This window comes from Argiope bruennichi, chromosome 9 (assembly GCF_947563725.1).
Source record: "Argiope bruennichi chromosome 9, qqArgBrue1.1, whole genome shotgun sequence".
NCBI lineage: Eukaryota > Metazoa > Arthropoda > Arachnida > Araneae > Araneidae > Argiope > Argiope bruennichi.
Genome location: NC_079159.1, coordinates 54,188,571 through 54,205,880, shown reverse-complemented (window position 1 = coordinate 54,205,880; position 17,310 = coordinate 54,188,571). Strand labels below are relative to the sequence as shown.

At 29.1% G+C, this 17,310-nt stretch overlaps 1 protein-coding gene across 3 annotated transcripts in view; it reads right to left on the bottom strand.

Annotated features, from left to right (window-relative positions):
* Window positions 1-17,310, bottom strand: part of LOC129983808 (protein split ends-like) — a 146,671-nt gene that overhangs the window by 102,813 nt on the left and 26,548 nt on the right. The gene's annotated exons all lie outside the window — the stretch shown is intronic.

Sequence of the window (17,310 nt, the reverse complement as noted above, 5' to 3'; positions counted from 1 at the left end):
TCGAATATTCAAGGATACAAATTTGAATAATATTTATACAAGTGTTAATTAGAATACTATTCTCACAAATTGTATCTGTCTTTTATAAGATATTATTGATTACAAGATTACAGAATATTTTTAAAGAACTTCGCAATATATTAAAGACTAATAGTACAAAAATAATATACATAAAAAAACACTTGCTAAAAACATGCCTTTAACCAGCGCTAAAAGTAAAATTTGGAAAAAACGCAAACAATCGAAAACAATGCAAGAACGAAATGGAAATATATGATTTCAAATATCAAATTATAAATTATTTCACTAACTTCTTCTAACTTCACTTTAACTTCTGATATTTTTAATGTCTCTGCAATAGAGACATTATACAAAAGAATGGTTAACTATGAAGTATCTGATGGAAAACTTCACAGTACTTCCATATTAGCATTTAGTAATTATTAAAATTTCACTTATCGATTATATGAAAGTACAAATGCCTACAATGATTAAATTTTAAAAAAAAAGTTTTAAAAAAGACGAAACAAATTAATTTTTTCTTTGCATGAAATATGTAATGTTATAAGAGTGTTGTTCAAAAATCATTATTGATTTATGATGTGACACTATCTTCGAATAATAACATTTGATAGTGCTTCAGAATCCACAATGAATTGATAGTGCTTCAGAATCCACAATGAACATATACAAGAGAACAACCGTTAGGTAACATATCTGATATTTTTTAACAAATTTATTCGCAATTCATTTATAAGAAACAAGATAATTAAGGAAACTCATTTTTGGCCTATGATTCATAGAGACTTATGTTAGCAATAACCGAGTTATTTGGCTGCATTTTTCATTTACAAAATGATACCAAAAACAAGTTTATTAAAACAAAAATTGCAAAAATAATGAAATATGGTAATGAATATACAATGAAATATTCAAAAAACTAAACGACATATTTTAATAATTAACATGAAATTATTAATTCGAACATGAAATTATTATTTTATTTATTCGAACTCTATAAAAAATATTTTTTCAAAAATTAAAGAGAGAACAGTTAATTTACTAACTATTTACGCAAACGGTAGAAAGCAGATGTTAAATAATCGAATGCTTCAGCAGAGGGTCCAAAAATTTAATAAAAACCATACGAATCAGAATATAAACGAAGAACATTTTACCGAAATGCAAGAGCATAAAGCGGAAAGTTTTCGATATAACGAACGGAATGAGATAAATGATGTAAGTGTTTATAAATTAAGCTATACTTTGAAATTCTTCGGCAAGAAGATTCTACAAGAATTGAATAAATTCTTTTCAAAATTTCTAATGTTCTAGAAACTAACAAGTTCTAGAGAAAAACCTGCCAATACCTTCCAGAATTTTGCTGCGATTAGAAACTCTCATGCTGTTCTTTAATTGATTCAATATAATGCAATTTAAAATTTTCTGAAGCGGAAATGTTTATGAATACAGATAATACTTGTGTATCAGTGATTGAAGATGAAGTCACGTTGTTATTATTATACAGTGATGTATCAATTTTAAAATATAATTATGACAATCAAGGATTGGCTAAGTAAAAATAATGGATTGTATCAGAATCCTCAGGTTCAATTTCTTATGAAACAATGTTCACAGATGAGCAAATTTTAAGATGTAGAATAAATATCTAGAATTATTGAATAAATTTATTTCAGATATAATTATAAATAATATTGATCACAACTAAAATTATATTTATGTCTGAGTTTTCAAATAAATTTTAATATAACTTTAAAATATTTTTTTAAAATTGAATAATAATTATAATTCAGGTATTGTATGAATGAATGTTTAACTAAAATATGAATAACATATTAATTGTATCTATTTGAAAACAGTTAATTTGAAATAATTCCGGAAAAATTAAAATGATAAAGGATCGAACTCTAACCTCGGGATACTAAGCAAATGCCTAACAGAGTGCACTGTAGGACTCTCAGAGATGGGATATAGCTAGTACATAGTTTATATATTAGTCAAATTACTAGTTGTGCATTTTCTGTAGACGTTTCAAAGTCACATTTTCTACCCCGTTATTGGTTGTCTAGAGCCAGTTACGCGGTAGAAAATGTGACCTTGAACCGCCTACAGAAAATACACAGACTATAGTATATAAGCTAAGCTGAATATTTGAGAGCCATTTAGTAAAAAATCGCTCTCTACTTCGCTTTAATATTTTAATAGATGAACATTCTATGTACTACCTTTATGTCAGATCTCATCCCGAATTAAATTTTCCAACCCTTGTCAAATAAATAAACAATAAATCCAATCTTCTATCTAGTCGAATTGTCACGAGAAGTACCAAAATATATAATTACAAGAAACATATATCTGCTCCTGAATATCGGACATGACAAATCAAGCGCAAGGAAGATGGAAGAGTTACAATATCTGTTTTTCCACGATTAAATAAAAGTTATTTATTTGTGAGAAACTTTAAATTTGTACTATCAAAAAACACCTATACAATAAATAAACAAACTCTCTCTAAGGGTACTTCAATTGGGCAGGCAAACAAACGTAAATAATACAAAACAAATGTAAATATGGAAAAAACATTTTTTTTTTCAATCTCAATAAAAAATTTAATTCCATTTAAATACGTGTAATAAATGAAAAATTACTTCATGAAATTTCAATTCGATGTCTTATTATTCTCAGAAAACTTAACTTTGTCGAAATATGCATATTAAACATTTTTCTGCCTGACAGACATTTTTAATTTTCAAAAATTATGTAGATAACGATAAAAAAATTTCTACCAGGCATTCCTTTCTGTGAAATAATGCAGGGTTTATAAAAATTATATTTCAATTGGGGAAAAAAGTAAATATTTTTTGAAGTTTAAGCTCTTCTACCTCAACATTCAACAGCTCACTGCATTTTTAATGCCTATAGTTTTCCTAATTAATTTCACTTCTCAGTTTAACAACTTTTTTTTTTTTAAATAAGGAAAACCGACGTTACAACTTCACCACCTTTCCCGCCAAATAATAGAATGCAAACACTGTAGTATGTTTTAGATGAGCCGCCCAATAATTTAAAAAAATAAAATGACAGTTATGCATTCATTCCATATTAAAGTATATAATTCAATACAATTTCATTGAACTATTTCTACGATTTGAATATTAGTCATTTCAAAAAGAGAGTGAAATTTCTTTCAATAGGTGAAACCTTCGAAATATACGCAGTTTACATCAAAATAAAATTTACACATACATTTTCGGTGTCTATTGGCCGAGTTAGTCCTTAATTCAAAATACGATATTAAAATAGTGCATGAAATGTATAGAACAGTTCTTGATCAGAGATCAGTAAACTCTTATTTTCAGAAACCATTTCATGATTAATAATAATATATGTATATGAAATGTATCTAAATATTACATATGTAATGACACCTCTTAATTTAAATCTTAGTTTATTGTTCTTTTATCTTAAATTTCCCCATATCACTTTATTTTAAAATTTTCTTTTTTCGTAATCCAAATCCCAGTTTCATATTTAAAAATTTCTAACATGTTATGTGCTCTAAAAAGTTAATGATCATTGCAGTTTCTCAACTGCATCCGAGTGAAGGGATAAAAATTTCTACCACAAACGCATTCCTTTCAAAGATACCCAAGATTCCCTTTCCTAAATCAATACGTGTATAAAAAAAATCCCTAAAATTATCCCTCTGACTAAAATTACTAAGGCAGAAACTTCTCACACTTTGCTCTTGTGTCGCGAAGTAAACAAACATTGCCTTTTTGTCATTGCTTCTCCCCGTGTACAAATTATGCCTTTCGTAGTTAAATAAATAAGAAGTTCATTCAAAATGTGTATTCTTTTTTGGCCACGCATCTGCAAAATTATAAATGACGCAAGCATTTATAAATCATGAATTGTTTCAATTCAAAAATATCTTAAAAACATGTTTAACTCTCATCAACAACAGACAAAAAACTTTCTTCACTTAAGGAAATCCTATGCCACAGAGAAATGGCGAATTATAGTATTCATAAAATACTATAATTCGATAAATAAAATGTACACTGCAATAAATACATCTCTAAATTTTAGATTAATCATAACAGTATCAGTTTCATTCCATTTTTTTTTTTTTTATCAGGACAAATTTTGCTGTTCTCCATGCTATTTTGAGGCGTAGTTAAGTGATCATAACGATGTGCTGGTTCAGAAATATTTATGTTACACTAATCTAAATCATTTATTGCCGATGAATCCGATTTCTACCATTTGGACTACAGTGACAGTGCTTTTATCACTACACTTGAAACTTTTGGCAAGAACAAAACTTGAAAAAAAAACTTCTTGGATTCTATTCGCGTAAGTAATATTTCACTAATCACAACGAATGGCTGTTTATGATTTTAAAATAAGCAACCGAAAGATATTCAGTAATATCAAGAAAGTTGATCATTTTTTATTAAATTAAAACACATTTTCTCTCAATTAAAAAGATCATTAACGATTGCTTATTACATAAAGAATTTATAACAGGCAATACATTTTCAAAAAATTCCATGTCAATCGATTTGAAACTGGTGAATAGTAAACTGCGTATCGATGCTATATATTCTTCAAATGCGTAAGTAACGTTTTTTACAATCTAATATCTAGGGTATCGTCGTAAAATTTGTAAATATTTCTGAAACATATATGGTAGTTTCCTCCAATCAACATTAGGAAGATAGGGGAGAGGGAGGAACGGGAGTGTTCAAGGACAAGAGGAGTTTCCGATGTTATTTAATAAATCACGCCACAGGCAAGTTCTCGCGTTTATCTTTGCGACGTAGTGATGAGAATTATTTTTCAGTTGAATTCCAGATGATAACCCCTATAGCAATTATTAATATTGCTTATTATTTGTTGGGGGGAAAATTAGAAATCCCTTAATATTTTATTCAATATTATTTATTTCACATACATAAGTCAAAATTTCACCTATACGATGAAAAAACGAGCTCGACTAGAATTTAATAACATCACAATCCTGACTGCGAAAAGCTTCACATTTTTAAGAATAATTATTAATATTTACAAAATTAATTAAAATTTAACAAAACTTTTAACAATTTTTGAATTAGCAAAATTGTTTTTATATTATTCAAAAAATCACCAGTTCTAAAAATAAATTTTAATTATTCACAACGGAAAATTCTCCATATGTGTGCCCCCCCCCTTTTCTACGCAGACAAAATTATTATAATGAAAAAACGAACAAGCACATCAATTTATTATCAAAAAATCCAGTGTATTTTTTAATTAAAAATATAAATTAAAGAATTCCACTTAGATACAGTGCGTATTCCATAACTTATTTTTTACGTTACAGACACGCCCTTCTTAAAGTATTTGGATTCATGAATACTCACAGAAAGAAACAAATTTCACGTAAATGTAAAAATAGCGCACATATTGAAAAATATGCACTGATTAGAATGCCAAAATATAAAAATCGAAAAAAAAGGGGGGGGGAGTTTGCTACGTTATACTTAGATACTATATATTCCTCTACATGAATACTAATTACATGTTCAATGAAACCAAATCTCTAAATTCTAATATATTCGTCGCTTTGCGAAGCTTGGATGTTAAGGACCTATCAAAATAAGTTTTAATTTTATGGCATAAGGATAAAAATTACAATTGAGATATTTTAGAAAAATTTAGAAACTATTACGTGTGACTACGTTACAACAAATCTTTAAAGAAAATATATATTTGAGTTTATCCCAAGAATAGATAAGCAAAACTAGAGATCTCGCTTGGGAAAAATTCTTTTCAACCAGGCCTGTAAGAAAATGTAAAAATACAGCTTCGTTCTAAATTCATTTATTCAGAAAATAGTGCTGAAGAAGTATTGCTCGAAATACTAGTTATGCTTTTGGCAAATATTCAAGTTTGAAAAGACGGGGGAAAAAAGAGAAATCCAGTCTGGTGATTAGTAAGTTGCACCTTGAACTGTTTTTACAACTGGAATAACCTGATACGCCGCTGAGAAAAACTGGTGGTTGATTAGTTTCCTATGCCATGCGTTTGGAACTTTCCCTCGCCGTCTCCAACTGGTACAAATCTCAAGAGAGAATTATATATTACGCTACTGCGTTCAATTTCTATTTTAAAGAAATTGAATTCGAGAACATTTCGAAAAGTAGTCTCGAAAATAATTTTAAAACTTGTGAATACTGAATTGAAAAATATCATGGAAAGGTAAATTAAGATTTGTAATATCTCAAGTTCTATGTTCTTAAAAAATACTTTCACAGCACAATTCTCAATTATATTTTAATTCATCTCGAAATGCCTTTCGACAATTGTGAAAAGAAATGTTTCAAAATATAAATTATGATATAACATTATTATAAATTCCTTAAAATATAATTCCTTATTATTTCCGTAATTTCTATTATTTTTCTTTAAAATTATAGAACAATAAGAAAATATCGCCAGATGTTTTATCAAATCTGTTTCTTTTCCGCATTAAATCTTTTCTACAATCACAAATACAAGATTTTTAAATTTTAAACCTCCCTTTAAAGTCTATTATTATACTCCTAAATGGCATGATTGTAGATTATAATATCAATTGGCAATCATGAAAAATTTTTAGCATGACTTTATTGAGAGTTTGATTGTCATCCCAATCATTAATTCGTTTTTTATTCAAATAACAAAATAACCCATCTCGAGAATTAATGTAAATATAGTTCCACCAAAAAAATAATAAAAAGAGTGCTATTTCAGATTAATATGATTGGATAATAGTCATTCCATATAATTTTTTTTTCTACTATATGATTCTTCAAAGAATTACGATTTTTCGAGATAAGGTTTTAAAATCATTGTCATAAAGGTAATGTGACAAACGAGGAATATTCGACAAACTGATAAAATAAATTATTTGTTCTATAAAGAATTTCAAAGTTAAAAAAATTCAAAATCTTAAATGTGTATAACTTGATTCTGAATATCCAACGATTATCAGGAAGGACAAGAATTTCTATTCAGTACAGGTGCAGACAATCGACCATTTTCAACGATTCTTTCTCGCGCTTCCCTCTATAGTAAATCCGGGATATAGAATACGTACAGAGAAGAAGAAAAATCCCAACCAATAAAAGTCGGAGAAATACTAAAAGGCCCTTTCTTATAAGAACCATCATCCATTGCGTGCATTGCCTAAAATTGCTGATCGGCTGCTCACTCCCGGTCACACTGCAGGCAAATAAAAAATATCAAGCAGTTTCTCCTGGTAGCGTAAAGGTCACCTCTACAAATCATGCGCTCGCTCGAAAGAGAATCAGTTGATCATTGCCCTCACTGGGCCTCTGTTTATCTCCGACTGCCAGCCAATAGGAACACAGGGCGAACGCTCTAGGCTCCGCCTAGTGAAACCTGCGCAACCATTTGCCCAGCCCTTCTTTTTTTTCCCCTTTCTTTTTTTTGTTACTTATTCAGATTGCACTGCATATACACATGCAGGCATGATCAATGGACAGGGGAACAAAACACTTGAATAGCATGGCCGGGTCTAGAATTCGATGCGGTACATCAGGTTATTTTTTTTCCTTTGCCGTTTTATGAAGAATTCGCGGGCAAGGATAATTCAAGATTTCTTAAGAGTCGCAATAAATGAGTTTTATTTATGAAGTGGCCAATTTACGTCATTTCTTGAAATGATGAACATGAACCATTTGCAGATTAAGCGTCCAGAAAACAAAGTTTATATACAATATTTGTAAATTTGAATCTAAATTGCGATGATAGACACAATCTTAGAGTAAAAACAAGTTATATTTACAACACACAAAAATTTATGAGTTACTATACATGCTCTATATTAAAAGTTGATCTACTTCAATAAAACTAAATATACAACATAAATTTATTAAGATAATTTGCATCATCGAAACCGATGAGAATGCATCTTAAATTATGTGACCTTTATGTTTTCTTGTATTATATTCTTCGAATGAGTTTTCACAATTTTTAAAACACATTGTTGAATCAATACCGCTTTTGACTTAATTATTTTATTATACAAATATTTTTCTATAATTTCTATACTACAATCGTGATTTATAACGGTTAATTTCCAATAATAAAACGACACTAAATGGCATAAGATAATTTATACGAATTCAGATCAACAAGCATACGAATAAACATCAACATAATAAAGATACGGAAATGTAATAACTGCTTTCCATGAAATACTCACTCAAAGTACTCCACGATGCTTGCAGATGGGAAAACACTGCGTTAACATTTACTCTCTAACTTAAGTGGTCGCTACATTTGACTCTGACCAATCGATATTTCAAATATTCACAATATATTTAAAGAGCTGCTCCAATCGTCTTTCGCTTACTTAAGATACCATAGTCAAAATTGTGCAAGTAAACAAGAATTATCTCACTTTCGAGATTGTTTCAGTGAATGGACAAGTGACCAGAATCTTATAACATTCTTTAATCAAATCTAAATGTGTACTCTACTCTTGACTTAATGTATGTTGTAATTCAAAATGCTGATTATGCTGTAATTCTTTGCATCAATTTGCTGTAATTCTTTGCATGATGTTATTATGGTAAAAATAGTTAATCAAGTGAACAATTAATTACCAACAGCCCTTAGATAATTCATTAACTGATATTTCTCTGGAAACGAACAGACAAAAAACACAACACAAACACAAAAAATGGTATCATCCAATGTAATTAATTCCTATTTATTCAGCGACTATGATAGCAACTGCAAGCAAATTCCAAAATCTAATTCAAACTAGAACTGCCTGAACTCATACTGAACTGTCTGGTCACATTGAACCCACACCTAATCAGATGAACCTATTTCTAGTATACCCATTATATTAAGTATGGAAGAAAAGGTTTAATGATAAATTACAGAAGAAACTTGATAATTAAGATGTCAATATAACAAAACTAATCCAAGTTCTCGGTGTAAGTTGAAATGTATGAATCATGAAAATCTATGATAAAATAAGAGAATTTGGATCATAAATAATACATTAAAACAAAACGTCTTATATTCTCCACACTCAATAAGCAGTTTTGTTTTGTTTTGTTTTTAAAACGAAAATGCGAGACCAAGGAAAAAAATCCCCCTATTCATTTACCATTTTAAAAGTAGATTTCAAACACGCTAATTATAAACAAATTTTCCAACCATAACCAGCCCGGAAATGCAGAATATTGCTATAAAATATTATTGCTCTGCTCTTAAACAAACAGTGCTATTTTTAAAATATTTCGTTAGATTAGTCATCTTCATTTCGAAAACCACTTTTTATATTAAATCTTTCGGCACGGATCAGATAATTTGAGCACTATAAAAAAAAAATTAAGCCAACTGTTTTAATTTGAAAAAGTGGCCACATATTTTCGGAAACACATATTCATATGAAACTGAAAGGTCATCAATATTATTACTGCTACATATTTTTATTATTATCATTAAATGTGCAAGTAATTTATTCTGCTTATCGACTTTCGTATTTATTATAACCATGTTGATAAATTGCATCCTATGCCCTTCATTTAAATCTCACCATTCCGAGAAAACTAGCTCTTCTTACACAAAAAGTATAAGAAATGGGGGAGGGGGATTAGAAAATAAATAATTTAGATATCTGAAAAAAAAATGACAAAAAAAATTAAATACTATTTTTTTCAGAATATTCAACTTAGGTATACTTTCCAATTACACAGAAAGAATATAAATAAGCATCCTTTAGATAGATTTGTAAGTTAGTATAAAATGATTTCAATAAATATCTTATTTCCTTTTATATTGATTCCTACAAAAATACCAACATCTAGGATGGGAATATACAATTTAAGAAATTACCAAACAGACCTCATATGAATTAAAAACATTTTCAAGATTTACTTATTTCAAATTGAAAATAAATTGTTACTACTAATCATAATACATTTTAACTACTAATAGCTAATATTAATTAACAGTTAACAGTCATGTGCAAAGTTTAAACTTGAAAGACTGGTCTCAACTCCCTAAGAAACAAGGCGAATTAATGAATGGATATGAAACAAGGAAATGTTCGCAAAGATGAATAAAAAAATTTTAAAATTTGTGTACAATGTTTTAAATGCATTATATTCTCTAATCTTTAAACAGGGAAGACACCGAAATGATGCGATTTATTGAACTAGAAATAAGCCGTGGATAATATTTAGTCGAACATACTGTACAGCACATTTTCAAATCCAAAGAAGTGTTTTTGTTTCAAATACATTTAATTCTTTACCAAAAGAGTTTAATAACATTTATTTCTGCTATAGGCGTTAACAAAATGATTGAGAATTTGAAATAATGTAAGAAAATAGAAACATTAAGAACGGTATTTTTAATTAATTTAAACCAGAATTTAAAAAAAAAAAAACAATTCCCAAAATTTGTTAAAATTTCAAATAACTTATTTTTCTATATAAAATTACTTCCTTTTCAATTTCTTTCAAAAACATAACAGTAAATTTTACAAACTTTAATAATGAGGAAAATAAGTGCACTCCTCACCTCCGAGTTCAGTATTGTATGATATTTTGTTTAGAATAATAATTGCTAACTGTTTCCTTTAGATATGGAACAGAAAAAGTGGACGATAAGACGTGAACATTGGATTTCTTACGAAGGATTAAATTTCGTAATATTTTCAAGTAATTCCTTAATGTGAATATGAATAATCACGGCGTAATTGTGAAGCACATATTAATTAGTGAACCAGGAAGTCAGGATCAAGCGTCGTGATATTATTTAATCAGACAAACCATTGTTTCAATGGCAAAATTTCCTGATTAAAAGAAAAAAATATATCAAAACAAAAACAAAAAAAGTGCATTGCTCATTTAAAACTTCAAACAATGTACGATATTCACAGAATTACAATCAAATACGCTAACATGTTTTTGTTTGAATTTCCATTCATATACGTGCCCGTTATATTTCCTGTCCAGTTTCAATGATTTTATATAATATAAAATCTTATTTAATAGGAGATATATATATGTGTGTATTAATTTGAAAGATTACAATATAAAATTGCACTCAACATCGACTAACACTTAACATTCCTTAAAATTTTAGAAACAATAATTTGGAGTATTTAAAACTAAATGTATCGACACATTATATCTGCTATTAGAAAAAGGCCCTTTGACTGTCCGTGATAGGTTTAATGTTACTTAAAATATCTAACAAAGGCGAAAATCCTATTGCAATATCAAATTAACTACATTGAAATACTGCAACAAAATAATATGTTACAAATAGATAGCACAGAAAAAAAGATTTCTTAACCAGATTATTTTGCATCAGAAAAAAACGAATAGAATTTGCCAATTTTGATATAGACATTTCTTGTTCGTCCAGTGCGAAAAAGATTGAGACTATTCGATACTGTAAGAATTTCCATGGTTTTAGTAATAATTACGACAAGTTGCATCAAAGAGTAGACAAATGGCAACCAAATGATAATATACCTGTGGTTTAAAATAAATAAAAAATAAACCGCAAAATGAAGTACAACTGAAAGGAGCTGAAGCTCGCACAAGCTTCGAAATTTCCACACAAGTTTTAAAAGAAATAGCATCTTTTGTTCCTCCTATTTTTATTCGTATGAGTCTTTCAAACGGATTGCACGGTTCGCCTCACCTCGCATGACTGCATATTATTGTCTTCGGGAACAAAAGAAAAAGAAAAGCAGACGATTCCACGAACAGGTTATTCGAAACGGAAATGGTATCTATTCAATGAAAAAAATAATAAATAAAAAAAATTAAACAAGGAAAATTACGAGGAGTAAATGCATATCTGCATTTTATCAAATAAACATGAAAGTGTGCAGCTGGCCAGTCCTTCATGGTTAATCTTTGCATCAATAACGAATAAAATTCATGCACATAAGTCCAATTTTTTTTTAAATTTAAATATGACAGCAATTTAAAATTTCCATGCCTCGATGATAAGGCCTGCTCCATTCTTACCTCTCTCCATTAAAATAAATGCTAATAATAGACTGTAAAACATTCTAATATTTAGTTTACAATCTGTCAAATCCATCATTCGACTCCATTTCCAAGGTTGTAGTAATATAAATAACCATAAACTAGACTAGAGCAACGCAAGAATTGCCTCAATTTAATCCAATTGCTATAAATAATTCGGAGTTAGAACGGAATTAACTGTACTCTCTGATAAAGTAGCTGAATCTATGCACAAAACTCTTCGAAACAGCAGATTTGAGTTGAAATGGTCTAGTCGATGGATAACCGTTTACTTGCCTAGTCGAAAGCGTGCATGTGCCATTCCAACTGCGTGGGCGGTGGATGAGGTTGAGTAAGAGAAATTGATTGATTAACGTCAGCCCCGCACCCTCCTCAATCGATCCTGGAATTCTAACAACCCGTGGAGACCTGCGCAGTATGACTCTCGTTTGGCTATATCACGCACAATCGGAATAACTCGGTGGAATCTGTATCATGGAAAATCTCTGCTGCTCTCTATAGCATTTACTCAAATACATTTTACACATTCAATGGATTTAACCAATTATCGCTTAGCCCATTAAATAATAAGCATAATATATACCATGCACACTGAATTTATTAATAGATACTATGGTTAAAAATATCGTCGTTTGCGCACACAATAAATAAGAACTGTGAGCTTTCAATTATATAGATATTAAAAAATTATTCAACGGAAAGTAAAATAAATCTTATTATGATTTACAACTGAAAATTAAATATCTAAAGCTTATGCAATAAACGAAGTTTTCTACTTACAGTTGCCGGATTAATCTTATCATAGACAATAGAATCAGAACAAACAAGTTGCTCTTTTATCAGCAGAGTTAGTTGAATCAGGGTTAATAAAATAAACGACAGTGCTATCGAAATTTTTCCAAGCAGCTTAAAGAAATATTTTAACATAAAACACTTTGAAGAAAGAATTTAAAAACTCTCATTAATTTGAATTTAAATCTGTTTATCTTTTAGACATCATATAAGAATATTTTCAAAATAATTACTGATATTTGTAATTACATAAAATTAAATGATCAGGTATTTATTAGGGCATACAAAATAGATATTTAAATCATTAAAATTCATTCAGTATACATGTCCCCCTCTTTAAATAAATTTTTTTAAAAACATTCAAAAAGTGTTAGGAATTTATTAATATTACTTTCGGAGGTAAAATCGGGTGTTTATATAATTAATATTACTTTCGGAGGTAAAATCGGGTGTTTATATACACATTAAAAATTTATGTGATTATACATAAAATACTTGTTAATTTTTATTTTATTTTTTTAATTTCTGTTATACTGAACAAATTAATGATTTTGAATTATTTCATGTAAACCCAAGACTGAATATTAATTACCAACTGTTTTATTGGTTCATGGCATAAAAATCTACTACCCCTTTTTATTAGACAATATTTATAGTATAACAGATGAAGGGTAAACCTGATAATTCCATTTCTTCAACAACAACAACAAAAAAAAAAAAATACATAAATAACTCTCCTCCGATTTATTGGTGACCAGTTCGAATACTTTTCAAAAATAACAATATTCATTTCCCACAAAATTTTCGAAACTCTTCAGTGCTAATTGAACTTGCTTTGCAAATCCAATTAACATTACTAATTCATTATTAATTAACACTTAGAATACATGATAGTAAAATGTAATCAATAGCAACATCAAAATACTAAAAAATAATATATTTGAAATTTATAACATATTTGAAATTCACAGAATCAATATAGCACTAAAAAAGTCAGTGATATACATTAATGGAACATATAAAAAATTATACGAATTAAAAATAATGGCTGACCGCACTTTATTATTCACAAGAAGAAACAACTGCCACAATTTAACTTTCTTAAACTTAGTAAAAAGTAACAGCATTGAATGTAAACAACAGAGGAGTAAGTTGAGAAATCTGAAATAATTAACGTAAATTAAGGTCCAAGACAACATTTAAAACGTATGACTATTTTATTCAAATAAAATCACTTATTAAAATGAATCTAGTCCATATGGGAAAAATTTTAATTGTATTCCATGTGACACTGGATTTACAATTATAATTATTTAAGATCAATTTTGTTCCTTTATATTGTATATACTTTTATTTTTAAAAGGTTTAATTATCATATTTTTATGTAATTCATCTCAAATCATATTTCTCTCAAGACTTGAAATCAATCGACCACAATATGAAATCTTTTCTGAAACCGGCTCTTATTTTTCATCTTCCGCGAAGACACGATTTTTCATCTTGAGTATATTCAAAATCTAACGCGAAAGATCTGCGATCACAATCTTATCAGGGGAATTCGAAGCTGTCGATATCCAATAATTAATAACATTAAACCTACCGAGATAAACATCCAAAAACGTATACCCTGAAGTGAACAAACGCTACGTGAAAAGCAGTTCAACAACTAGAAGTAACTAAGCGATACACAGCCAGGTGCCGAGCAAACGTTTCCTGGAGAATTCAGTCGATCAGACCCATAATGCACCATTCCAACCAGCCACGAGTAGCAAGCTGTAAAGAAACGTGCATGACGACACCTCCAAAGCAGGGTAAGTTCAACGCAACTGTTTTGCTGCTTCGGCCAGATGTTCAGAAATGACACTAAGAAATTTCGAACCGAACCAGACATTCAGATCTTCTCTCATACGCAGGCGCGTTAACACACTCTGCACATAAACGTTGTTTCTCCGTCTGTTGAAACTTGACAGACACACGGTATGATGAATAATATTTTTACAGAGGAAATAATCTTATTTTTATAGAGTAATTGAATTTACATTTAAAATGTGAATTTCGTTTACTTATTTAGAAATTTTAACTCTTATAAAATCTGAAAAATAGAGTATTTCAATTTTTTTAAAATTTTATTTCATTTAATTTTTATGTTTATCTTGTACAACGGAAGATAAATTCTAGATGATTGTACAACCCATAAATATTTCATTTCTTCTTAAAAATAATAATTGACAAAAATCATTCAATATTTTATATTTCGAAAAAAACAGTTTATTTAATCTAAATAATTTTCTTTGTTAGAAATAACTGCATTTAACTACAAACCAATTATTCATTAAAATTTAGAATTATATTTATCAAATCTATATTCACAAACTAATTATTCCTTTGAAACCAAAATAGACTTATTAAATATTAAAAAACAAACTTGCAACACTGTTAAATGCTATAAGCGGAAATTAAGATTTATAGATTTAAATATAATTATATTATAAAATGAATTGATGTACATAAAATCATTATAAACTATCATTATCGATATTATATCTATCATAATTAAGCACCACAAAATAAGCCACTACAGATACAGTAAAATTATTAATTCTGGAATACATCAAATCTTTTTCTTATTCGAACAATTTTAAATTGAAACAGCAATATTTTAGTATGGCACTGAAATGTGCAATTAATTCCGTCCCCCCCCCCCGCTATCAAATTCTAAAACGTTCCTAAATATTAACAAATATTTCGCTTGCCCGAAATTCTTTGTTCATACCTATGCAACTCACGAACATAAGAATTATTTTAGCAACCTAATTATATGACATAATCTATAACAGATATTTGCTGTTTGTTGATTAAATCCATATAAGAGCATTAAGGACACCTAGGGAATCAATTTGCTTCCAAGTGATTCCCCCCCCCCCAAATTATTTGATATTAGGCGCCTTTGGCAAACTCAAACTCTGGGGATGTTGGTTACATTTAATTTTAGTTAAATCATGTAGATATAACTTATGTCCATGCTTCTGTCAAATTGCCAACCACTGAAATTATATTAGTTTAATTGTATAACATATGTTCTGTTCATTGTACATTAACCTTTCTAATGAAGATCAGTCCCATCACATCAGAATGCTATTAGAAGTCTATCCATCTCATAATTTTTGCGGGTCGTAACTAATTTCATTAATTTTGTAAACTATAAACATATTAAATAGAATCTTTTTTTTTATAGCTTTCAACAAAGGAAGAAAATCACACGATTAAAAATTTGAAGAAACAATGAAAACAGTTTGAATCTCATGGTAACAATTTAATCACTTATTAAAAATTAAATATTTTTTAAAAAATAACCAAAATTCAGGAAAAATTTGCACCGATGTTAAAATAACGTTATTGAAAATGTATAATATATCATCTTTTAAGATGATATAGGAATCATTTTAGTGCAGAAATATTTTAATTTATAACAGAAAAACTTCATAATTTCCCTTAATTTTTAATAACTTAAAATTCCAATTTAATTTCTTTTTTTTTAAATCGCTCCGAGATGCACATTTACAGTCAGTCACCAATGTAAATATAGTCAAACCTCGCTAAATAAACCTCTCTCAGAACGAGATTCGACATTATGAGCAAAACAAAATGTAAAAAAAGAGACTCGCTTCACGAGAAATGTTTGCAAAACGAGTAGGACGTCAAATGCTAGATTGGTTTGTATTAGTCTGTGTTGAGGGCTTGCTTGTTTGAAGAGAATTCATTCTCTACAACGAAGAAACTTTGGCCAGATAGCATTGTGGAATGAGAATCTGAGAGGTTTAAGCAGGTGCTTGTGGAGCCTTAACCGACGAAATTGTGTCCCTGACCAAGATTATGGCACTGGAGTTGGATAACAACGAAATCGATGTGCTGATGTAAGGACGCAATCAGAACTATAGAATTATTTTAAAGCTGCTTTCTGTGTCACAGGTAAAAGCTGCGTAAAAGATTTGTTCAGAAGTGGAAGAAACAGACTTAATCGAATGAAATAAGATATTGAAAACATATGAAATTACTGCATCATATGTTGAGAAGGATCACGCTGACATATTAGGAGTCGCCGAGTGCCGCAAATTCATTTACGGATAATTCTGCGAGTCATTTTCGCCAAATTTTGAAGTGTTGCCATAGGTAAATGGCCTTGGACAATTTTCTTTAAGAAAAACACATGTATATTAAATTACATTATAAATTCGTTTGAGTATTTTTTCGAAGTGGAAAGCGCTATCCTATTTTAAATGAATTCCTATGAAAAAAAATTGGTTCCACTGTATGTACCAAGTTTGGCTGCTCCACGTCAAACGGTCTGCCTATACAGCACCAATACATTTACACACACATACTTCATTACTATTAGTTGAAATTTAACATTATA